Below are 25,385 nucleotides of genomic sequence, written 5' to 3'. Positions count from 1 at the left end.
TAAAGTCCCCCACTATTATTGTGTTATTATCAATTTCTTTCTTTATGTTATGTTAGTATTTGCCTTACATATTGAAGTGCTATGTTGAATGCATATATAATTGTTATATCTTCTTGGATTGAATCCTTGATCATTATGTAGTGTCCTTCTTTGTCTCTTTTTAAATTTTGTCTGGTATGTGTATTGCTATTCCAGTTTCCTTTTAATTTCCATTTGTATGGAGTATCTTCTCCCATCCCCTCACTTTCAGTCTGTAAGTGTCCCTAGGTCTGAAGTGGGTCACTTATAGATGGCATATATACAGGTTTTGTTTTTGTATCCACCCAGCCAGACTATGTCTTTTGGTTGGTTCACTTAAACCATTTACATTTAAAGGTAATTACTGATATGTATGATCCTATTACCATTTTCTTAATTGTTGTGGGTTTATAACTTTTGATTGTCTGTAAAGCTTTGATTTCTCCTTCAAATCTAGTTAAGAGTCTTGCTGGATAGAGTATTCCTGGTTGTGGGTTCTTCTTTTTCACCACTTTAAATATATTGTGCCATTCCCTTCTGGCTTGTAGAGTTTCTGTTGAGAAATCAGCTGATAACCTTATGGAAGTTCCCTTGTGTTATTTGTGGTTTTCCCCTGGTTACTTTAAATGTTTTATCCTTATCTTTAATTTTTGTCAGTTTGATTTTTGTCTATATGTCTTGATGTGTTCCTCCTTGGATTTATCCTGCCTGGACTCTCTGCCCTTCCTGGACTTGATTGGCTATTTCCTTTCCCATGTTTGGGAAGTTTTCAGCTATCATCTCTTCAAACATTTTCTCAGGTTCTTTCTCTATCTCTTCTCCTTCTGGAACCCCTATAATGTGGATGTTGGTGTGTTTAATGTTGTTCCAGAGATCTCTTAGGCTGTCTTCATTTCTTTTCATTCTTTTTTTCTATATTCTGTTTTGTAGCAGTTATTTCCACCATTCTGTCCTTCAGGTCACTCTTCCATTCTTCTGCTTCTGTTATTCTGCTGTTGATTCCTTCTAGTCTATTGTTCACCTCTGGCTGGTTTTGTTTTTTGTGTTGTTGTTGTTTAGTTATTCCATGTCTTTGTTAAACATTTCTTGCACCTTCTCCATTCTTTTTCAGAGAACCTGAATCATCTTCATCCTCATTATTCTTATTTCTTTTTTTGGAAGGTTGTGTATCACCACTTCATTTGGTTGTTTTTCTGGGCTTTTCTCTTCTTCTTTGGGCTTTCCAGATAGCACAAGTGGTAAAGAACCTGCCTGCCAATGCAGGAGACATAAAAGACATGGGTTTGATCCCTGAGTCGGGAAGATCCCCTGGAGGAGGAAATGACAACCCACTCTAGTATTCTTGCCCAGACAATCCCATGGACAGAGGAGCCTGGTGGGCTACAGTCCATGGGGTCACAAAGAGCTGGACACAACTGAAGGATTAAAGAACAATCTTGTTCCTTCATCTGAGACATAATCCTCTGCCTTTTCATTAACTTTCTGTGATTGTGGTTTTCCTTCTGGAGACTACAAGGTTGTAGTTCTTCTTGCTTCTTGTGTCTGTCCTCTGGTGGATGAAGCTAGGAGCTTTTCCAAGTTTCCTGATGGGATGGGCTCACTAGGAAAAACTGGGTATTGTGCTGCTGGGAGGGGCTCAATAAAACTTTAATCCAGTTGTCTGCTGATTGGCTGTGGCTCCCTCCCTGTTAGTTGTCAGCTGTGGAATCTACTGGCTCTGTGGCAGGGCTGACGGTGACCTCCAAGAGGGCTCACAACAAGGGTCTTGTCCCAGCACTGCTACTGCCAGGGCCCCTGTCCTGTGGCCAGCCGCTGCCGAACTATGCCTCCGTAGGAGACCTACTAGCGGGTAGGTCTGGACCAGTCACTGCTCCTTTCCCCAGGTTCTCGTGAAGAATGGAGAAGTTCTATACAGTCAGCAAACACAGGACCGGGAGCTGTCTGTGGCTTAGATCATGAACGCCTTATTGCCAAATTCAGACTTAAATTGAAGACAGTAGGAAAACCACTAGACTCTTTGGGTATGACCTAAATCAAATCCTTTATGATTTTACAGTTGAAGTGACAAATAGATTCAAGGGATTAGATCTGATAGAGTGCCTGAAGAACTATGGACGGAGATTTGTGACATTGTACAGAAGACAGGGATCAAGACCATCCCCAAGAGAAAGAAATGCCAAAAGGCAAAATGGTTGTCTGAGGAGGCCTTACAAATAGCTGAGAAAAGAAGAAAAGCAAAAGGCAGAGGAGCGAAGGAGATATACCCATCTGAATGCAGAGTTCCAAAGAATAGCAAGGAGAGATAAGAAGGACTTCCTTAGTGATGAGTGGGAAGAAATAGAGGAAAACAACAGAATGGAAAAAACTAAAGATCTCTTCAAGAAAATAAGAGATACCAGGGGAACATTTCATGCAAAGACAGGCACAACAAAGGACAGAAACGTTGTGAACCTAACAGAAGCAGAAGATATTAAGACAAGGTGGCAAGAATACACAGAAGAACTGTACAAAAAAGATCTTCAAGACCCAGATAATCACAATGGTGTGACCACTCACCTAGAGCCAGACCTCCTGGAATGCGAAGTCAAATGGGCCTTAGGAAGCATCACTACGAACAAAGCTAGTGGAGGTGATGGAATTCCAGTTGAGCTATTTCAAATCCTCAAAGATGATGCTGTGAAAGTTCTGTACTCAATATGCCAACGAATTTGGAAAACTCAGGAGTGGCCACAGAATGGGAAAAGATCAGTTTTCATTCCAGTCCCAAAGAAAGGCAATGCCAAAGAATGCTCAACCTACCACATGATTGCACTCATCTCACACACTAGCAAAGTTATGCTCAAAATTATCCATGCCAGGCTTCAGCAGTACGTGAACCATGAACTTCCAGATGTTCAAGCTGGATTTAGAAAAGGCAGAGGAAACAGAGATCAAATTGCCAACATCTGTTGGATCATTGAAAAATCAAGAGAGCTCCAGAAAAACATCTTCTTCTGTTTTACAGACTATGCCAAAGCCTTTGACTGTGTGGATCAAAGCAAACTGTGAAAATTCTTTTTAAGAGATGGGAATACCAGACCACCTGACCTGCCTCCTGAGAAATTTGTATGCATGTCAAGAAGCAACAGTTATGGGACTTCCCTGGTGGTCCAGTGGCTAAGACTCCATGCTCCAAATGCAGGGGGGCATGGGTTTGATTCCTGGTCAGGGAACTAGATCCCACATGCTGCAAGTAAGAGTTTGCATGCCACAACTAAGACTTGGCACAACCTATATATGTATATATATATATATATATATATATATGTAAAGAAGCAACAGTTAGAACTGGACATGGAACAACAGACTGGTTCCAAATCAGGAAAGGAGTACGTCAAGGCTGTATTTTGTCACCCTGCTTATTTAACTTATATGCAGAGTACATCAAGAGAAATGCTAGACTGGATCAAGCACACACTGGAATCAAGATTGCTGGGAGAAATATCAACCTCAGATATGCAGATGACACCAACCTAATGGCAGAATGCTTCCTAAGACCCCTTTGACTTCACATTCCAGGATGTCTGGCTCTGGGTGAGTGATCACACCACTGTGATTATCTGGGTCATGAAGATCTTTTTTGTAGAGTTCTTCTGTGTGTTCTTGCCACCTCTTCTTAATGTCTTCTGCTTCTGTTAGGTCCATACCATTTCTGTGCCTTATTGTGCCCACCTTTGCATGGAATGTTCCCTTGGTATCTCTGATTTTCTTGAAAAGATCTCTAGTCTTTGCCATCCTATTGTTTATTTCTTTGCACTGATCACTGAGGAAGGCTTTCTTATCTCTCCTTGCTCTTCTTTGGAAGTCTGCATTCAAATGGTTATATCTCCTTAGCTCCTTTACCTTTTGCGTCTCTTTTTCCACAGCTATTTGTAAGGCCTCCTCAGATGACCATTTTGCCTTTTTGCATTTCTTTTTCTTGGGGATGGTCTTAATCACTGCCTCCTGTACAATGTCACAAACCTTCATCCATAGTTCTTCAGGCACTCTGTCTATCAGATCTAATCCCTTGAATCTATTTGTCACTTCCACTGTATAATCGTAAAGGATGTGATTTAGGTCCTACCTGAATGGTCTAGTGGGTTTCCCTACTTTCTTCAACTTAAGTCTGAATTGGGTAATAAGGAGTTCATGATCTGAGCCACAATCAGCTCCCAGTTTTGTTTTGCTGACTGTATAGAGCTTCTCCATCTTTCATTGCAAAAAATATTATCAGTCTGATTTCAGTATTGACTGTCTGATGATGGTCATGTGTAGAGTTTTCTCTTGTGTTGTTGGAAGAGGGTGTTTGCTATGACCAGTGCGTTCTCTTGGCAAAACTCTGTTAGCCTTCACCCTGCGCTTCATTCTGTACACCAAGGCCCAATTTGCTTGTTACTCCAGGTATCTCTTGACTTCCTACTTTTGCATTCCAGTCCCCTATAATGAAAAGGACATATTTTTTGGGTATTAGTTCTAGAAGGTCTTGTAAGTCTTCATAGAACTGTTCAACTTCAGCTTTTTCAGCATTTACTGGTCGGGGCTTAGACTTGGGTTACTGTGATAGTGAATGGTTTGCCTTGGAAACAAACGGAGATCATTCTTTTGTTTTTGAGATTGCACCCAAGTACTGCATTTCTGACTTTTTTGTTGACCATAAGGGCTACACCGTTTCTTCTAACGGATTCTTGCCCACAGTAGTAGATGTAATGGTCATCTGAATTAAATTTGCCTATTCCAGTTCTTTTTAGTTCACTGATTCCTAAAATGTCGATGTTCACTCTTGCCATCTCCTGTTTGACCACATCCAATTTACCTTCATTCACGGACTTACCATTCCAGGTTCCTATGCAGTATTGTTCTTTACAGCATCGGACTTTACTTCCCTCACCAGTCACATCCACAACTGGGTGTTTTGTTTGCTTTGGTTCCATCTCTTCATTCTTTCTGGAGTTATTTCTGCACTCTTCTCCAGTAGCATTTTGGGCATCTACCAACCTGGGGAGTTCATCTTTCGGTGTCCGATCTTTTTGCCTTTCCATACTGTTCATGGGGTTCTCAAAGAATGCTGAGGTGGTTTGCCATTGCCTTCTCCAGTGGACCATGTTTTGAGTTACGTTTCCTTAAATCAAGATGTAATTGACCTAATATGTATAAGATTGTGTCAGTTCAAGGTGTACAACAATGATTCTTACATTTAATTTGTTTCAAAGAAAAGTGGTAATTTCATTCTTCTGGACATTTCTTGTTCTCTATGTCCTGTGGAATATTTTCATTGTATCATATTTGGAGGGTTTTCTTCAAGGAAGGGAATTTCATACATCTCTAAAGTGTTGAATGAGAGGACAACTGCAAATGCTTTTTTTTTCTTGACCACATCACGTGGCATTTGGGATCTTAGTTCCCTTACCAGGGATCGAACCCTTGCCACCTGCATTGGAAGTATGACTTCTTAACCACTGTACCACCAGGCAAGTCCCTGCTAGTGCTTGAAGTACAACAGCTTGGCCTTTCCAGACTTTTGGAAGAAAACAAATCAAAACAAAACAAGCTGTACAGTGGTGATTACCTGGTTAGAGGCCAAATTTTATCTACTTTTTGCAAGATTAAGTTGGAAACTATAGATTACTTATTTCTTCCTCCTGCCCATTGGTATGTCTGTCTTTAATGTATCAGAGTTTAGTCAGGCGTGTATGAATTAGTCAACTTTGGCTAAATTATGTTGTCATAACAGTCCCCAGAGTTTCCAACAACAAAAGTTTATTTCTCATATTAATGCCCTCGGCTTGCTGCAGTGCAGGGTGTTGCACAGAGTTGGACAAGACTGAGCCACTGAAGTGAATTGAAGGGAACTCATAATTAGTTGGCCAATGCAAGTCATGTGGTCAAACATGGCCTCAGGGTCCAAGAAGTGTAATGCCCTCCAGGGATGAGCAGGTAGGGAAGGATTCGGCCAGGGAAGGACAGCAAATATTTTTATCATCACCCTATCTGTTGCACTGTATTTTTGGATGTAGTGACCTTACAAGGAAGTCTCCTAGGGTTTTTTTTTTTTTTTGGAAGGGTATTTATTTGGAGGTGGGGCAGGAAGGTTTGGAACCTGTATTTTCAAGTACCTTGATAGTGTGAATTGACCATCTTAATTACCATTTTTGGGATCTCAGCAGACCCTGGAATTAATACATGATAAGTGCTCAATAAACATTTGTTGGATTAGTGGACAATGACTTCTAACAATAACAGGAAAGCTATACTTTTCATTATCTTTAGTGCCCTTTGCAGCTGCTTGAAACAGTTTTATAGAGAGAAGCTCCCATAAACTATGCTTGTTATTTATTATATGAAAAATGATTCTTCAGAGGTCATTTTTACCATAAAAGAAGTTGCTTTTTAATCACCTACATGTCCATTATACAAAATTTACATTAAATACACTGAGGAAAGGACTGTCTTCTATCTGGCAGCTCAGGACCAGGACCGATAATGTTTATTGTATATTGCACTGTGTTTCCTTTTCCTCCTTTGTTTCTCCATGTGGTGTTTGAACATTGTCCATATTTATAGTCATATTGTGATTGCTTATTCTAGTTTTTGCAGTATCGCTTGTTTAACGCATAGTGTCATGAATTAACAATTGGAAGGGTCATAGACGAAATAAAGGAGACTTTTTTTTTAATAAAGGAGTCTTATAAAATTAATTTTAGCTTTCCCTGTTGTGCTGTCCTCCATATGAACTATTCACACAATAAAGTTACATCTTGTTCCTTTTCTCACTCACATGAGGCAAGCATGGAAATGAGCAGAATGGTGAAAAGTAGACCAAAGCCCTGAAAAATTTGGTGGGGAGGTGGTTCAAAGATCAGATTATCAGTTCCTGGAGCATCAGACTTATTTTCTTTTTTAATCTTTTCTTTTTCTTCATTTACTATGAAATCACTTTTTCATAGCTTGGAGTTTTCACAATCTTTTGAAAAGTCAAAACTTGCTAATAAGTTGATTTTAGTCCTGTTATCTTTTTGTAATGTACTGGATAAGTTTAATGTGAGTCATTCCAGAATGTAGCCCCTGATTGAACCTCTGTGTTGAGTACCCTCTTTATCTAAGGTCAAAGCACTTAGTTAGCAGCTGAGCTTTTGTAAGCAACCCATTGTAAAAGTTCACCATGCCTTGTTCTTCAGTATCATTAATCATCTTCAGTCTAAGCTTTGGAAACATGGCTGAGTCCTGAGTCATCCGGCCCTTCACAGTGCTGGTGGTCCACCCTGCTGAGGTACATGCATGAAATATTTGCTTTCTCAGTATAGATCTGAGGATGGGTTTGTCTGTTGAAATGTGTGGACCGAATTCCATATATGTTAACTAAAAGATACTGTTTGTGTCCATTTTACAAAGGGATCTGATCAGGGCTGTTAAAGTTACCATATAGATGACATGATTCCAAACTTCCTGTGCTTGATGTAATTTGCAAGTATTTTGAAATACCAAGTGTAGCCTCAGGGAGGTCAGTGACCAGTTTTTTAATTTTGGTGAAGTTTTCATTTTAATTTTCACAGCTGCTTAGTTTTGAAATGCCTGCTCCACCAGATGAGTTAGGAATGTGTGGAGAGGGGCAGTTTAAATAATCTGAATGTTTGCTGTTGAAGCAGATGCCTCTAAGTCAGGCTTCCAGATCCAAAGGAGCAAAGAGGGAAGAGCAGGAGAATGAAGCTCCATGTGACACCTGCTGGAGAGGAATGTGGGCCCTGCAAGTGATTCTTGGGTTACTCATCCTAGAGTTTAATTTTCCCAGTTCTGTTAAGGTATCCTGGCAAATTCGGTATGAAAAGAGTGCTGTTAGCTTCTTAAAGAAAGGGGATTCCGTGATAACTTTGAGTTTCCATGTGACTACTTATCTAACATTTATCTCCTTAAAAAAAATAAAAAGTGTCCATTATTAAGGTCAGCTCACAGGTCAGACATTAATAATCTTGGATGTCAAGTGTCTGAAATCAACTCTGGAGGCGAAAGTGGAATTGATGGCACTCATCCTAGAGTACTGATTCTGTGGAATAAAAGACATCAGGCCTTTGGTCTCTTTTGTGTTGCAATTTTGAGCAGAATTTAAAAGAATGAAAACTTCCAAATATGTGCTAACAAGATTTATGAGAATATTTATTAAGATTAAAGTAATGTATTAAAAATCAGCTTAATTTAGTTGAAGCTTAACTCTTAGAAACTGTTGTAAAGGATAGTTTAAAATTTGCTAAGCTTTATTAAAAATCTAGATTGGGGGTAGAAACAGTTTCCCCAGGGTATCTCAATTTCCTTCATTTTAGAACATCTTTTGTCAGAATGAAGAAAAAAAAGATCAGTCATTCTTTTTAATCAGGCTTAACTGCAGTGACATAAAGGAGAAAACATAGCAATATAGAAACAGGTAATTTCTTAATTCATCCTTTCACACCTGTTGAGTAACAGAAAAACCATAGGTCATCCTAATTGTTTTATAACTACAAATAATTTAAATAGTTTTTGACATAATATATTCCTTTTCAGTTCTCAGTCATGCATCTCTATAAGCTGGTCTTACACAGGTAGGCTAGCTGAGAGGCATTTGCTTTCTAAAGCTCGCATCCTTGTGTTTCTTTGTTGGACCTTTTATTGTGAAAAATTCCAGCCACTAAAGAAGTGGGGGTAGTGGTAAACCCCCATTATCAGGCTTCAGTAAGTGTTAATTCTTGGTCCATGTTGTTTAATCTTTCCCGCCAGCCCAACTCTAGATTATTTTGAAACAGATTCTAGACATCATATCATTTCATTTAAGTGAATTGCTTTTGATAGTAACAGTGGAAGCCATTTTCCTTCTTGGCACTGGCATGGTGTCTCAGGGCTGAATAGAATTTATAAGGAGACAGACTCTGCATTGAAGAACTTACCTTGTGAGAAAGGAGCTCATATTTTCACTGGATACTTGCTTAAAGTTTCTCTTGTCTTTCAAATAGGTAGGTGCTTGGCAAAGTTCTTAAATTCTTATCTGTTTGGAAATTCCTGTAGCAAGTTCAGGTTTAGTTATCCTGTACTGCCTTGTCTGTGCCTTATCTAAACAGTATTGAAGGGAAGAAAGAATTATTTCACCAGGAGTTGGCTTGGAGAGGAGTTAGCTATATTGGATATATTTAGGAAGTGCCCCTTAATACTGTAATATTATACTAGGTTTTAAAAGCACCTCATAATAATAGCTTTTTAAAAAGCACAAATGAAACACTTAAAGGTGATCTCTTTTCCTAGCCGTCAGTGGGAAAATTTAATTCCTTTCCTGGGTCAAAATAAAATGTTCTTTCAAGTACCCTGAGATCTGCAAGTATTGGTTGACTCATCTTTTGTTGTTAAACCTATTGGTTTCCCAGGCCAGCGTGTCTTTTTGTATACTTTGACCTTGCACTTTAAACTGAATGCCTTTTGTCCTTTTAAGGAGGCGTAAAACTTAGGTTTATAGTGGTGAGTGTGAGAAACCGAGTTCTCACTTTCTCTATGATTTCTGAATTTAAATGGCTGTAGTAATCATTATCGTAATGGTTTCTTGACTTCTAAGAAAGTAGATTCAAAGAAAGTTTTAAAAAGTAGATTCAACAGATTAAATAGAATTCTTGAACTGTTTTCCTTCTAAAACTAAAACCAATTTCGACTTAATTGTTAATTCTTAGAGTTTAGTTCTTAAGCATAGAAAACCATGGGGTTCACTTTTATATTTTACTTTATTAAGATCCCTCGAGTTACTGGTAACTTGGCTGTATGGGATGCTGAAATTCCTGGACTGAGTCGATCAGGAGTCTGACTTGCGTGTGATTAAATATGTGTCTACTTGTCTTCAGAAGCTAAACAGAAGTAATTATATTTGCATTTCACCTGTTTCACAGGGATGTTGTTAGAAGTCCTATAATTAGATTTTTTTTCTTTAATTTGCAAAAATATTTGAGTTGCTTCACAGATTGGAGGTATATAAAAGTGAGGTGTTATTATGAACATCTCATTTTTCTTGATTTGTGTTTTTGACACTGGATGCACATACTGCTTTTTCTCTTTTCCCGGTATACAGGTTCTGCTGCGTGTTTTGAAACTGGTTTTCTTAACATTCTTAGCAGCTGGGGATGCTGTAAAAGCCATCTTGTGTCCCGTCTTTAGTGCACAGTGATGGGTGTGGAGAGCTGGCTGGGTTAATGGCCAGGCAGTTGAGCTGCACTGAGTGCTCGCCTCCTGTCCTCTGGCCTCGCCCCTTCCAGGGCAGAGTTACTGTTTGCCACGCCAGTCTCACTGTCAGGGGCAGGGGAGCCTCAATCAGCGTGCCTGCCTGGCTGTCTGGAGTGCGATGTTTGTCTTCTCCCCTCCCCCCACCTTATATTTTATGTCTTGCACTTCAGAGTGGGTGATCTACTGGGCTAACCACTTCAGGGAAGCTTAGTGCTGTCTCAGAAAGTCAGAATGAGTCCTTTGCATTAGGTGGCAAGCATTAACAGAGCAGACCTGTGACAAGGGCCATGTCACAAGACTCCTCTGTTTTTCTGGACTTACTGTGTGCTTACAGATGAAATAATTTCCTTCTCTGGTTTGGATTGTATTCTTGAGAAAAGTTTGGACCAACTTCATGTGCTTCCCTGATAGCTGATTTTCAGTTTTCACTTTCATGTGCATTTCACAGATTCATTTGCTTTGAGTCCCAACAATGGTTGTCCAACCTTGTACATAGTTTAGGTTGAAGAATTCAAACTTTCGTACTACTTAAAGGATTCCTCGGCCTCACCTCAGTGCTTCTGTAGATGTAAGCTTTTAGTAGATGAGCCGTGGTATGTTTAGGTTTTGATGTTTCTAGTTTACAAAACTTGAGGGTCTGAGGATTTGAGGTAGTGGTTCTTCAGGGAACCCAGAGGTTTCTCTTTCCCACAGGGTGGTCCCCTTTGTTACATTATTATGTTGACCTACTCAAAGGGTTAGTTTCTGTTACGTTTCAGTTCAGTTCAGTCCCTCAGTCCTGTCTGACTCTTAGCAACCCCATGGACTGCAGCACACCAGGCCTCCCTGTCCATCACCAGCTCCCGGAGATTACTCAAACTCATGTTCATTGAGTCAGTCATGCCATCCAACCATCTCATCCTCTGTCGTCCCCTTCTCCCGCCTTCAATCTTTCCCAGCATCAGGGTCTTTTCCAATGAGTCAGTTCTTCACATCAGGTGGCCAGAGTTTTGGAGTTTTAGCTTCATCATCAGTCTTTCCAATGAATATTCAGGACTGATTTCCTTTAGGATGGACTGGTTCGATCTCCTTGCAGTCCAAGGGACTCTCAGGAGTCTTCTCCAATGCCACAGTTCAAAAGCATCAATTCTTTGGTGCTCAGCTTTCTTCACAGTCCAACTCTCACATCCATACATGACTACTGGAAAAACCATAGTTTTGACCAGATGGACCTTTGTTGGCAAAGTAATGCCTCTGCTTTTTAATATTCTGTCTAGGTTGGTCATAACTTTTCTTCCAAGGAGCAAGCGTCTTTTAACTTCATTGGAAATGAATTAACTTTTGAGAACAAGTGAGAGGAGTTGCTCACGAGGCATAAGTGTACAGACAGGGCGGTTGTCAGTGGCCCTCATTGTATCCTACAACTTGAATTGTCTGTATCCTGTGACAACCGCCCAGCTTTGAAAAGGTCCTTGAAAAGCAGTGACAGTGTACTTTGGTACTGAGTAAATAAAATAAGCAGAGGAAGCCTCTGATGTTAAGCTGAATTTATTTGATTTTGGGGCCGAATCAATGAAGACTTTCTAAGAGAAACTTGTGCTCTGAGCAGATAAAGAGAAACCTCAGGAGCATTTTTGATGGTTGCTTCCAAAACAGCAAGTTTCTAGAGCATGGTTGTCTGTTTTTTTTTAGTAAATAAGAAGCAGCTGCTTCACCTCTGTTAAAATATTAAGTTAAAAAAAGTAAGAAATCAACAGTGTTTTCATTCATAGCATTATTTTTTTCTTGAAAAGGCATATGTTTAAGCATCAGTGTCATTAGTTGGAATATGTTTTATGTAATTCTGTTTTAACTTCAGATAGTTGATTTGAAAATTAGAGTGACTAATGTAGTACGGTGAAATTTAGGGAGCAAGTTCATTTCTGTGGTCTTTCTTGGAATATTTTGTATTCCTTGGAACTTTTGAAATCAATATTTGGTTTTTGCTTTATTGTTCTTGTTCAGTCACTATCGTGTCTGCCTCTTGGGGACCCTGTGGACTGCAGCACACCGGGCTTTGCTTGTCCTCCGCTTTCTCCTGGAGTTTGCCCAGTCTCATGTCCATTAAGCTGATGATGCCATCCAACCATCTCATCCTGTGCTACCCGCTTCTGTTGCCCTCAATCTTTCCTAGTATCAGGGTCTTTTCCAAGGAGTCAGTTCTTCCCATCAGGTGGCCAAAGTATTGGAGCTTCGGCTTCAGCATCAGTCGTTCCACTGAATATTCAGGACTTGCTTCCTTTAGGATTGACTGGTTTGATCTCGTTGCTGTCCAAGGGACTCTCAAGAGTCTTCTCCAACACCACAGTTAAAAAGCATCAATTCTTCATCACTCAGCCTTCTTTTTGCACTTTGGAGAGTTGCAATTAGTTTGATTCCTAAGAGTTGCAGGATTATACAGTGTATCTGGAATCTGTCTGCAAGAAGGCTCCTTGCTTAGTTCTCAATTTATGCAGGTGACCGCTGAAGGTGGAAGAGTGACCCCATGGAGCTCTCAGCCTTCATTCATTTGTTCTAAGACCCGTTCATTCAGTATCCATTGTGTGTCATTCATGTCATTACATGGCTAGAACCATGTAACAGGGCTAGAAATGCAGAAACAGGCTCTTGTTTTCAAGGGACCAAAGTCTTGTCTGAGGAACACACACTAAATAGACAGTTTACAGTGGATTTAGTCCTAAGCTTAGAGCATGCAAGAAGAACAATAGAGGAAGTCCACTTAAACCATTCTAACTTTCAAACAGGACGTGTGGTCTGAGTTTAGAATAGCAAGAACAATTAGCCAGGTCAAGAAGGGAAGACAGAGGGAGTGTGCGTAGAGTTTTGCAGGGAATAAATTCAGTTCTTTTGTAAGAATAGTTCAGTAGTTAATGGTTACCAGTCTGTAATAGCTGTACCATAAATAAAATCCTTAAGGTTGCCTAATGTTGACATATTAATTTTGGATCTTTTTTCCCTTGATGTATTTCTACAAACTGTGTCTGTGCCCAGTTTTTTTTCCTTGTCAGTTTTGTTCTTGTTAATGGACAGTGTCTACATTTTCTTGCCAACTCCATAGTATGCATTTATTTGGATTCTAACTGCCATTTCCCCAATCCCGCTTCTTAGTTGCCAGAGGGGTACAAACCAGAAAAAGTACATTGGAAAAGGTGAGTCTGATCCTGGCCCGCTCCTGCTAGATCTTTCATGAGCTCCCTTGCCCAGGTGTTGCCGGTGGGGCATAGTCTATAGTCTCAGCTCCACCTTCACACCTTTGCCTTTAGGGTGGCTTCCTTCCTCCCGAGTGCTCCTCTTCCACCTTGCTAGTGACTCTGCAACTTTCACTACACTCAGTTCATCAGTTTCTCTTCTTGTTGAGTTTGTACCCTGACCTGCCGTCCACTGTTGTATGAAGCACGCTCAGAGAGATTCTCTGTTCCTGTTCTAAATTTGAGCTCTCTGAGGCAGCACCTAGATGTTGCTCTCTGTGGATCTTTATGTTCATCACAATAACAGTTTTGTGGGACTTCTCTGGAGGTCCAGTGGTTAAGACTCTGCACTTCCATTGCAGGGGGCACAGGTTCGATCCCTGGTTGGAGAACTAAGATCCCTTATGCCACACAGCACAGCCAAAAAAAGTAAAAACCATTGTGTAATAAGTAGCCATTACTTGATTTAAGCTGAACAGTTTAGCGTTTAAACATTAAATTAGTCTTTTATATTTACTGGGTGATAATCATGACTGAACAAAAGTGTGTAAGTTAACGTTCCAAGCATTTTATTTACATTCACACTGATTTCCCCTTGTTGAACAAAAGCTTATTCTGACACTTGTTAAAATTGTAAGGAAGACTTTATTGAAGACTATTGCAACAGAGGAGAGAGTTGCAACTCAATTCTGAGTACAACAAAGATGAGTGGGGATCTGTAGCTAAGGGGCAGGATAAAGGGGGGGTCAGTGGATGGAAATATATTAAAAGAAGACATTCATGGGTAGGGGGATTCTTGCTGTATTGACCTAAGGGGAATGTTGCAAAAGGCAAGCCCAGGACTGGTACATCAAAAGTTGGAGTTGAGGGACTTGATCAGTTATCAGGTGTAATCAGCTATCAGGGGTAGGGATGCCCTGTTAAACTGACTAGAGGATTCTTGTTAAAACTGGGCTAGGGAGGGAGGACAGGACAGGGCCAAGGCTGAGCCCTCATCCAGAAGGGGGCTCAGAGGGGGCCTCAGAGGAGCCTGATTAAAGTTTGAACAGGGAGAGAGTCTTTGTCATGATGAGTTTTTTTTTTTTTAATCAATAAACTAGGTACTGTTATTATCTTTATTTTATAGATAAAGACTCTAAAGCTTAGAAATAGTCTAAATAACTTCCACAAGGTCCACAGCCAGTATGTACCAGAGCTGGATGCTTTCCATTTGAAGACCTGAAGCTCGTGATCCTTTTCTGAACTGGACTGTGCCTGTGACGGCTCGGTTAATTCTTGCTGACCTACTCTGACAGTCAGTAAAGTCTGCCTCTCTTTGAGAATCACTCCTGGCCTTGCTGCTGCCAGTGCTGTTGTAAGGGCCATGAATCCCACTGCAGCACCATACTCAGGTGGCAAGAAGGAGGGAGATTTAAATGTTAGCAGCTTTATTAGAATTCCAGATAGATGGTGTGACCATTTATCTATCTATATGCAACTCTGTTTTTCTATACACAGCAGAATAACATTTTTCAGTCAAATTCCTGGATCTCACCTATTGAAATATAACCACAGAAGGGAGGAAATATTAATGTTCAGATGTTCTGAACATAAAAGATAATTTTTCAGTTTATCGAAAATTTTATTTCCCTGTTTCTGGCTGCCCTAGCTGTTCGTTGCTGATGCAGGCTTTCTCTAGTTGTGGCAAGCCGGGATACTCTCTTCTTGTTGTGGTGGCTTCTCTTGTTGCAGAGCTCGGGCCCAGTAGCTGTGGCACTTGGGCTTAGCTGCTCCATGGAGTGAGAGATCTTCCCAGACCAGGGATTAAACCCATGTTCCCTGTACTGGCAGGCAGATTTTTAACCACTGGACCACAAATGGTTACAGTAAATAGCTTTGGACGTATATCTTTGCATTTAAATTATTTTCTTAGGGCACATTCCCAGGAGTTGAATTATTGGTTACATGGGTAAAGAACATTTTTTCACACTTGGAACATTATTGCCACATTGCTTTCCAAAGGAGATATAACAGTTCGTCCTCCTACCAGCAGTGGGAGAGGGGGCTCTAGTTGTCACAGTTATTAATATTGGAAATCTGCAATAATAAACTTACTTATTTTGAAGTTTTACCTCATTCTTTTGTGGTGAACTTTCCACGCTGGATTGACCTTAATTAATTTGACTCAAATTCTCAAGTAAAATTTCCATTTGACAAAAACTTTGTAAGGTCCATTTTAAAGGTTGGGGTGTAAAGGAAGTTAAGAAAAGCTTTGTCAGAGAGGAAATAAAAGGGTTAGTTTAATAATGTCCACACAGATGAATGTTAATCAGTAAACTGCATATTGAATAAATTAACTTTTCTTCCCTTCAGTAAAAAATGCTTATCTTTTCAAAATCTTTTGAATGTTATTTGGAATTATAAATAGCTCTACTGGATTCCACAACATTTAAATCAAATGCAGTCAACTTTACATGTGAAAACATGCTTTAACTGTAATTCTGGATAAACTTAAATTGTAATTCTGGATAAAATTGTAATTCTGAAATTTGCATTTTCAGAATAAAAGTGGCTTCTCTAAGGTTTTTCATCTTATGAGAAGTTGAACCTTTTTAAAGAAAGTATGAAATTGAGAAAACTTGGAGTTTTCTTCTTTTTCAGTTTTATTCCAGAGGACAGTGTATTTGTGGTTTTTAATAGAAACTTCCAAGTTTCTTTTCTCTTCAGCTAGCCACCTCCATTTAAATTGAGTGAAATCCTTAGTAAATGATGACCAAGATTCTTTTCAGCTTTTGTCTTTTTTTCTCAGGCTTAAATAAATATATTTCAGTGTAATTCAGTCAAGTGAAGTGAAATTAAAGATTTGAATCATGTATCTGTTGTCTCCCGAAACACTCTGGTTTTCTGCTGGCTGCAGTCTGCTGAGTGTTTAGTGATGCTAATGTCACTGAATAGTTTTTTAGCCCTAAAAGTTCCTTGTGTCATAAATCTTGTCCTGCATAGATGTCCTTTAGGTCACCTACCAGGGCACAGTTGGCTGTTGTTAATGACTGTATTGTCCTTTACTTTCATTCATGACACTTAGTCACTTTTCATTGATGTTGCAGTAAGGCTTTTCCTTTGGACATCGCTCATTCTTTCAGTTCAGTTCAGTTCAGTCACTCAGTTGTTTCTGACTCTTTGTGACCCCATGGACTGCAGCATGTCAGGCTTCCCTGTCCATCACCAATTCCTGGAACTTGCTCAAACTCATGTCCATCAAGTCAGTGATGCCATCCAACCATCTCATCCTCTGTCGTCCCCTTCTCCTCCTGCCTTCAGTCTTTCCCAGCATCAGGGTCTTTTCCAAGGAGTCAGTTCTTCCCATCAGGTGGCCAAAGTATTGGAGCTTCAGCTTTAGCATCACTCCTCCCAACGAATATTCAGGACTGATTTCCTTTAGGACTGACTGGTTTGATCTTGCAGTCCAAGGGACTCTCAAGAGTCTTTTCCAACATCACAGTTCAAAAGCATCAATTCTTCAGTGCTCAGCTTTCTTTATGGTCCAACTCTCACATCCATACATGACTAGCTTTGACTAGACGGACATTCATACAAAACCATAGCTTTGACTAGACGGACCTTTGTCAGCAAAGTAATGTCTCTGCTTTTTAATATGCTGTCTAGGTTGGTCATAGCTTTTCTTTCAAGGAGCAAGCATCTTTTAATTTCATGGCTGTTCTTTACCTGTTGGTAAATTAATGTTCAGCTGTAGCAGGAGCCAACCAGCGTCTATGCATGGATGAGATTATTAACAGGTAGGCCTATAGATTTCCTTTATTTCCTGATTGGGTAAACACTTACCAGTCCTTGGCACAGACTCTAATACGGGATTAACACAAATCTCCCTTGAGGTTTCCACTTGCTGGCATCAGGACAGTTAGTTGGTCTAAGTGTTGCGCACTCGTCTGTGATGATGTCAAAGGTGTGGAATGCTCACTGGCTTCTCATTGTGTACTCAGTATTAAAGTTTTGTGCTCAGTGGCTAAGTCATGTCCGACTCAGCGACCCCAGGGACTGCAGCCCGCCAGGCTCCTCTGTCCATGGGGTTTCCCAGGCAAGAACACTGGAGTGGGTTGCCATTTCCTTCTCCAGGGGATCTTCTCGACCGAGGGATTGAACCTGGGTCTGCTGCATTGACAGGAAGGTTCTTTACAAAACACTGAGCCACCAAGAAAGCCCTCTCAAGGCTTCCATGTAGGCAGATTTCATTTTGATGAGTATATTCAAATGTAGAGCAGTTTATCAATACTAGCACATGGTTGTTTTTTGTACAGCATGCGTATGTTTCATTTCTTCTTTTACTGTGCTCTATAAACTCATATTTAATTTATCCAATTGCAGCTGTTGCACTATTTTTGTGGAATGAGGCTTAAAAATCTGGCAGGAGGCCTTTCTGCTTTCTTGCTCTTTTCACTGTTACAGCACTGTTTTGTGCAGTTGGTGCTTTCTGGGTAGTTTCTTGACTTCTTTTCCAAAACTGAGACTTCCTCTAAGACTTTTCTCTGCCCAGCTTTGATCACTGTTCCTGAAGCAGAACTGATAAGACCCTTCTTGGTTGCTGCTTGTATTTAGAGGTTTATAGGTTAATGACCTTAATGATAAATGTGAGAGTAGCCAACCGGTACAGTGTGTTGATTTAAGACAGGGTGATGTCATTTCTGGTGATACAATATGGAAGGTTATTTTAATATGGAAGGTTTTTTTAATATGGAAGGTTATTTTAATATGGAAGGTTTATTAATATTTTCTTTTAAATGTGCTTGTGCTTTGCAGTGTGTTGAGAATTCAGTTTTTATTTGGAAGAAGAGCTTTAGCTCGTCTCTTTTTAGTGACTGGATTTATCCACATGACACAGAGGAGGGCATTTTGCTCTCCCATTACCAAGGTCATTACTTTTTTCTTTTCCCCCACGTGATAAGTGTTTACAATTACCTGTGAAATTTTCAATTTTTTTGTCACTTATTTTTATTTGGGAAGAAACTGGAAAGTGAGTTGATAATAGCTTAAATTTATATAATCTCATTATTTGACTGATAATCTTGAAATTTCAAAAGATTTATATTTAAAATAAAATTTAGTCTGAAATGCCCCTCTTCCACTCATTGATTTTTTTTTTTTTATGGTATCTTAGTATAGATTTTAATTTTATGTTGTTTTAAATTATTTTTTTAGTTGGCATATAATTGCTTTGCAATGTTTTGTTTGTATCTGCTATACAGTAGTGTGAATCAGCTATATATATACATATCCACTCATTGATTCTTAAGATTATTGATGTTTGATTTGGGGTAGTCTGCTTTCTTCCAGGAATTTTTCAGCTTTTAGTGCCTTTCAGTGATACTGTTTTTTGTTGTTTTTTTTTTTTCAGTGATAACTGTTTTATTCTTAATAACCCTCTTGAAAATGGGACGTTCTGGAAGAAATAAAGTCCCTCACTTATTGAAGCTTTCTGAATGATTATCCTGTCTGCAGTTTAGTGTTCTAGAATCTGATTTCTTAGAAACATTAGACAAGCTGTAAGTTAATGACTTACTTCTCAGATGTGACTTGGCAGCTGGTTGGTGGTCTGGAGGTGCCAATAGGCTTCAAAGAGGGGCTGGTTAATTTCCATTTCTGTCTTAAAACAAGAATGCCTTTATTCTGTCTTTTTGTTTTCTGTCCCTCATTTTTCAACTTTGTAGCTATGCTTTTGATTGCTCCCTGCTGAATTCTCTCCTATTGCAAATATTAAAATAAGGGTGATTTAGGAGAAGTAAGGTTAAAACCTGCTCCATGAGCTCCATAGGCAAGCTTCCTTGGGCATTTGTCTTTGTGGAACGTAAGCGGGGTGAGTGGACGCGTCGTCTGAAATGCCAGTGTGTGTTGCCCAGAGGTGTGCTGACAACTGGGCCTGACGGTGCTTGCTGGCCACGGGTTGCTCCTGACCCGTCCCCTCCTCACCTCGGTCCCCTGCCGCCACCCCTTCCCCAGCAACGGGAATCTGGGAGGCATGCCTGTTCTCTTTTGAGAGGACAGCTTGAATATTCACTCCAGCTTTTCAGACAGAACATTGACATTGTCTCTTTGAACTCGGTTCTCTCTTTTATTGGGTTCTTCACCCTTCATGCAGTTTTAAAATCTTACTCGTGAGCAAGCTGCACATCCCTTACAGGCCATCTTGTTCAACTTCAAACAGTGGCACATTTAGAAGCTGCATTTGAGGCCCATGACTTCAGACATGACAATTCGGCATTGATCAGGTTGGCTGTATGTTTGGGATTTGTCAGTTCCTTTGTCCATGTACTGTGTGGCTTTCGGTACCTTTTCTCTGTATTTCAAAAGACCTTTGTATACGTCCTGGCTTTATGTGTAATCTTACAGGGCAACTTTCTGCCTTTTGTTCATCTCCTGCTTGTTTTTCACAGGAGTGGAATTTGGTGTAAGACTTGCTTAAAATGCAGGGGTGTAGACTCTTCTAGTTGTTTTCTGTTCATTGCAGACTCTTATTTTATTTTTTTTTAAATAATAGAGGTTTCATTTTTTTTTTAAGGTTTTCTAATTTTGAGTTCTTAGAGATGTAATGGCTTCCAAAAGTAAGAGATACGGGGGGAGTAGTTTTTGTTTTAATTTTAATTGTGATCCCTTTCCATTTTTATTCTAGAATGGTGGAGTGGAATGGGGTGGGATAGTGGTGGTGGTGGTAGTGGTTGAATATGAGTGCCTGAAACCAGACCATCACAACTCTCAAATACCAGATAATATCGTGATATACTATGTACTTTTGTGTATTCCTGAAAATATTTTTGTACTTCACAAGGTATTTTATTGTTGCTTATGCTTTCATTTTGTCTCACATTTTGACAGTTTTCTTTTCCTTTCTTTCTCAATGTTTCATTGATGCCATATTTCCAGAAATTTAAAATTTCTCTTCTCTACCTTGCTAGCCTGTGGGTCCTTTAACATAAAACTAAACCTTTTGAGCAACTTTACAACAAAATTTTAAAAATAAATTTTTATAAGAAATGAATTCAAAGTTTATTGCCTTAGTACCATAAAAATCTATTTCAGATAAATTAGCCTGAATATTGGAAAAGGACACTGTGAACTGCATGTAGACAATAGACCTGTGAAAATGCAGGCCAGCGATAAAGTTATTTTAAATATGAGGAAGAATAGGTCTCTTGTTTTCTTACTTCTCTGGCTTCTGATTCCTTCTAGCCAGCTTGCCTTTCTCTGGCAGCATAAGTAGTTGCCTGCAATCTAGAACTGTTGGAACACTGTAAATTTAAGGCTCCTCTGGTTTGGTAAAGAATCACTCTTTGGCTCAGTGTTTGGTAAGGAATCCACCTACCAGTGCAGGAGATGTGAGTGTGACCCCTGACTTGGGAAGGTCCCCTGGGAGAGGGGGTGACAACCCACTCAAGTGTCCTTGCCTGGGGATTCATGGACAGAGGAGCCTGGTGGGGTACAGTCCATGGGGTCTCAAAGAATTTGGGCTGGACTTAGTGGCTAAACAACAAAAAGAAGAATAGTGGGGAGAATATAAGCATAATTTGCTTATAAATGTTCCATTGTACATAAAATACCTTCTCTACTAAGATGATGTCTTTAAATATTGAGACCAAGTATTCTCTGGTTAGGAATCTGGCAACCAACATAGGTCAGTGGTGTGTTCACAGCATAGTTCAAGTCTCTACCTCTTCTGTAGGCTTTGCTTGTCTAGTTGTTGGGACTTTTCCTTCTTGCTTTAAAAAAAGAATAATTTTCATTGGAGTGTAGTTGATTCACAATGTTCTGTTAGTTTCTTTGGTGTGCTGTGCTTCGTCATGTCCGACTCTTTGTGACCCCATGGATCAGGCTCTTCTTTGCAACCCCAGTCACCAGGCTCCTCTGTCCATGGGATTCTCCAGGCAAGAACAGTGGAGTGGGTCGCCACTTCCTCCTCCAGTGGATCTTCCCAACCCAGGGATTGAACCTAGGTCTCCTGCATGTGGGCAGATTCTTTATCGTCTGAGCCACCAGGCAAGCCCAAGAATACTGCAGTGGGTAGCCTATCCCTTCTCCAGGGGATCTTCCCAGCCCAGGAACAGAACCAGGTCTCCTGCACTGCAGGTAGATTCTTTACTAGTTGAGCTGCTGCCCAGCAAAACGAACCAGCCTCACACACACACCCCTCCCTGTGGCCTTCACTCCCGTTGGGCTCACACGGTGCGTTAGGTAGAGTTCCCTGTGCTGAGCAGCGTATCCTCACCAGTTGTCTGTTCTGTGCGTAGCTCAGTACTGCCCCAGGCTCCCAAGTCCTCTCACCCATGTTGCTTCTTTATGCAAGATGATTCCAAGATTTCGTGAGAGTATGGGCGTTAATTAAGTATAAAAACAGATACTGTATGTTCATAATCTCATTTTGGTCTTTCGATCATTAATCCTTAACTAAGTCCTGTTTTGGTTGTTAGAATTCTGCTAATTCCTGGAATTGTGTAATTGTGAGGATTTCTTTTTCTGTGAATGAGTGTATGTTTGAATTAATTCGTCTCATTACTCGTTTTTATATTTACCTGTTCCCCCCTTTAATTTTATAATGTGTTAGAAAATTTTCCAACGTCCAGGAAGTTAGGAAGAATTATATGACATACCTATTTTTAAAGACGTTTTACAAAGTTTATTTAATGTAAAGTTAAAAGTTTTAAATTATGCCAGTAATTGAATTTAGAAATTTTATTCCTCATGATTAATTTTTGCCATTTTTTAAAAATTTTAGTGTGCTAGAGACCAATTATACATATTTTGTTTTTTGAAATCATTTAATATTTTCTGAGTAATCTCCCTTTATGATAGCAAAACACTAAATCAAATAACAAATATATTTTAACACAGTTTTTGTGCAAAATGACATTTTAATAAATACTGTTTTAAGGATGACCTAACACTTTTATAAATATAAATTTACAGAGGTGTCTTCTACTTTAAATACATTAAAATTTGAATTTTAATGTAAATATTGACATTCAGAATCATATTTATTTTGTAACTTTCTGTGATTAGCTCCCCTTTCTCAAGCTGAAATGAAGAAAGGTTGAAGACTTTTCTCGAACATGTTTTAGCTTCTGGCTTAAAAATCCTAACATTTAGTCAAACTTTTCAAACTACTATTTACTATTTCTTGATTGCTCAATATTTAGTCTGAGTGTTTTTCTATTTTTTATATGTAAATATAGGAATGTTTGCTTCACTCTAAAAAGATAAAAGTAACCAGCAATGTGTTTATGAAAGGTTTTTAATAACTTGGGGAAGTGAAAGTTGCTCAGTCATGTCCGACTCTTTGCAATGGAATTCTCCAGGCCAGAATACTGGAGTGGGTAACCATTCCCCTCTTCAGGGATCTTCCCAACCCAGGGATCGAACCCGGGTCTCCTGATTGCAGGGGGATTCTTTACCAGCTGAACCCCCAGGGACTCCCGAAAATACTGGAGTGGGTAGCCTGTCCCTTCTCTAGTGGGACTTCCCAACCCAGGAATTGAACTGGGGTCTCCTGCATTGGAGAGGATTCTTTACCAGCTGAGCTACCCAGAAAGCCCAACTTGGGGAAAGTATGTATTATAATGTAAAGTGTGCAAAAGAAGGAAACAATTATATATTTATAGAGAAAAGGCTACAGGAAATAGAATTGCTGAGTGTTAATAAAGTTGGGCGGACAGACTTGTGTGCGTGGGGCTGCCTTCTCTGATGAAGAACAGATCTTCCCCAGAAGTATTGCATCAGCTGGTGAGCTTTCTGCACTTGCTCTGAGGCCATGGCCCTGCATCCCTGATTCCTCAGGGAGAAGATCACCCATCTCTAGCTTCCTTTATGTAGAAGCCTCCGTTCCTGTGTATTTTCATTGTAGATCAGCAGTCCCCAACTTGGCACCAGGGACCAGTTTCGTGGAAGACAGTTTTTCCACAGAGGGAAATACAGTTTCAGGATAATTCTTACTTCTTTTATTATTACATTGTGATATATAATGAAATAATTATCCCGCTCACCATAATGTGGACTCAGTGGGAGCCCTGAGCTTGTTCTCCTGCAACTAGGTGGTCCCATCTGGGGATGCTGGGAGACAGAGACATCCAAGTGTGCTTGCTATGTCCAGTTCACTCCTAATCTCGTGCTTCCCAAAGACAGGGTGTGGGAATGCAAGCAGTCTTTTATGGCAATCTCAGGATACCCCGTCTTGACTTCAATCCGGAACACATGGAGAGTTCAGGTTGTCTCAAACATACCTCTAAGGCCATGGTCATTTGCGATCTCAAGCGGTAATGTGAGTGCTGGGGAGTGGCTGTAGATACAGATGAGGCTTTGCTTGCTTTTCCGCCGCTCACAGTACCAGTCTTGGGCTGGGGGATTATAGATAGCTCTATAACCCCTGTCATAGATAGCTCACCTTAGCTGCTGAAATTGCATTGTATGGGTTGAACTTCTGCCTTCACTCACTCCTTTTTTGTGTTTTTAAACCACAGTTAGATTTTTTTTTTTTAATATAAGACTTTCAACTTCCTTTTGATAAATGCTTACACTTTGCTTTTTTGTACAAAAATAAAAGCTTTTTGGACTTATCTGGCAAAATTCTATTAAGCTTATTTCCCACATTCAGTTTCCTTGTGGTCTGCTTTGACACTTTGAAACAACGAATCCACTGGTTTCCCTTCTGTGGTCTTTTCTGTCTACCAGTGCTTTTATTGTTTGGGACAGTACACCCCACCCCCCAGCTTCACTCTGGTTAGTTTTCCAGGCTAACTACTTCACAAATGTTCCATTAAGTTCTCTTTATTTACTTACTTATGACTGTGCTGGGTCTTCATTTCTGCACAGGCTTTCCTCTAGTTGTAATGAGCGGGGCTGCCTTCCCGTTGAGGTGAGCGGACCTGCTGTTCACTGTGGTCCTCAGGCCTCTCATTGCGATGGCTGCTCTTGGTTCAGAGCGCATGCTCTGGGCACCAGGGCTCAGGAGTTGTGGCGCCCAGGCTGATTTGCTCCCAGGCATGTGGAATCTTCCCAGACCAAGACCTAACCCGTGTCCCCTGCATTGGCAGGCGGATTCCTATCCACTGTACCATCAGGGAGGTCCTAAAAATGGAAATTCTTTAATAGTTTATGTTGAGATTTTTTAATTTTAGTTTTTTTCCCCCATGCCTCACAGCATGTACTTGGGTTTCCCAGGTAACTCCGTGATAAAGAATCTGCCTGCCAACGTAGGAGACACAGGAGATGGTGGGTTTGATCCCTGGGCTGGGAATATCCCCTGGAGGAGGAAATGGCAACCCACTCCAGTATTCTTGACTGGAATATTCCACAGAGGAGCCTGGTGGGCTAAAGTCCATGAGGTCGCAAAGAGTCAGACAGGACTGAGAACATCCTGTGTGTGTGTGTGTGTGTTCTCAAAAATGAAGTGGGCATGCTGCTTCAGGAAAAATGACTTCCAGTGTTTGTTGCTGATGAAAACACTTCATGGGGTCACAAAGAGTCACCAAAAAAAAAAAAAAAAAAAAAAGAAGAAGGTAAGACAGTGCACTGCATGTACTAGTGTTAATGAAAAAGAGCAGTTGTTGTAACCATCAAGCAGATGGACTAGTATATGTGAAGGTTAGGAAAAAGATAGATTTAAAAAATAACAAATACAACAATGCAATGAGTGGGATAATAGTATAGGATCACTCACCAGACTGAGAGTTTCTTGTTGCCCTAGAGGCTTTCATCCACATTCCTTAGTGCCCATCACTGCACCCGGGACTAAGAAACTGTACAGAGAAGGAATGAATGAGTGAACCCTCAGTGGTAACCTTCATTTGCAATGGTATCCCCTAGCTCTAGTGTTAGTCTTCAGGTCATTAAAGACAACCTGTTAGTGTGTTTATAAGTACCTAGAAGTGAAGTTGTCAT

General features: G+C 40.1%; 1 protein-coding gene across 10 annotated transcripts in view; it reads left to right on the top strand.

Annotated features, from left to right (window-relative positions):
• ITSN1 (intersectin 1) overlaps nt 1–25,385 on the top strand; it is a 241,170-nt gene that overhangs the window by 50,385 nt on the left and 165,400 nt on the right. Inside the window, exon 1 of one of the 10 annotated variants that reach the window (XM_061133930.1) lies at nt 24,698–24,716. The exons of the other annotated variants lie outside the window; for them this stretch is intronic. The gene's annotated coding sequence lies outside the window, so the exon portion shown is untranslated. Of the gene's footprint in view, nt 1–24,697; nt 24,717–25,385 lie in introns of those variants that run through there. 10 annotated transcript variants of the gene reach the window in all.

The sequence above is a fragment of the Dama dama genome, chromosome 31 (genome assembly GCF_033118175.1).
Source record: "Dama dama isolate Ldn47 chromosome 31, ASM3311817v1, whole genome shotgun sequence".
Taxonomy (NCBI): domain Eukaryota; kingdom Metazoa; phylum Chordata; class Mammalia; order Artiodactyla; family Cervidae; genus Dama; species Dama dama.
Note: the sequence above shows the minus strand (reverse complement) of the source record. Positions and strands in the feature narration are given on the sequence as shown.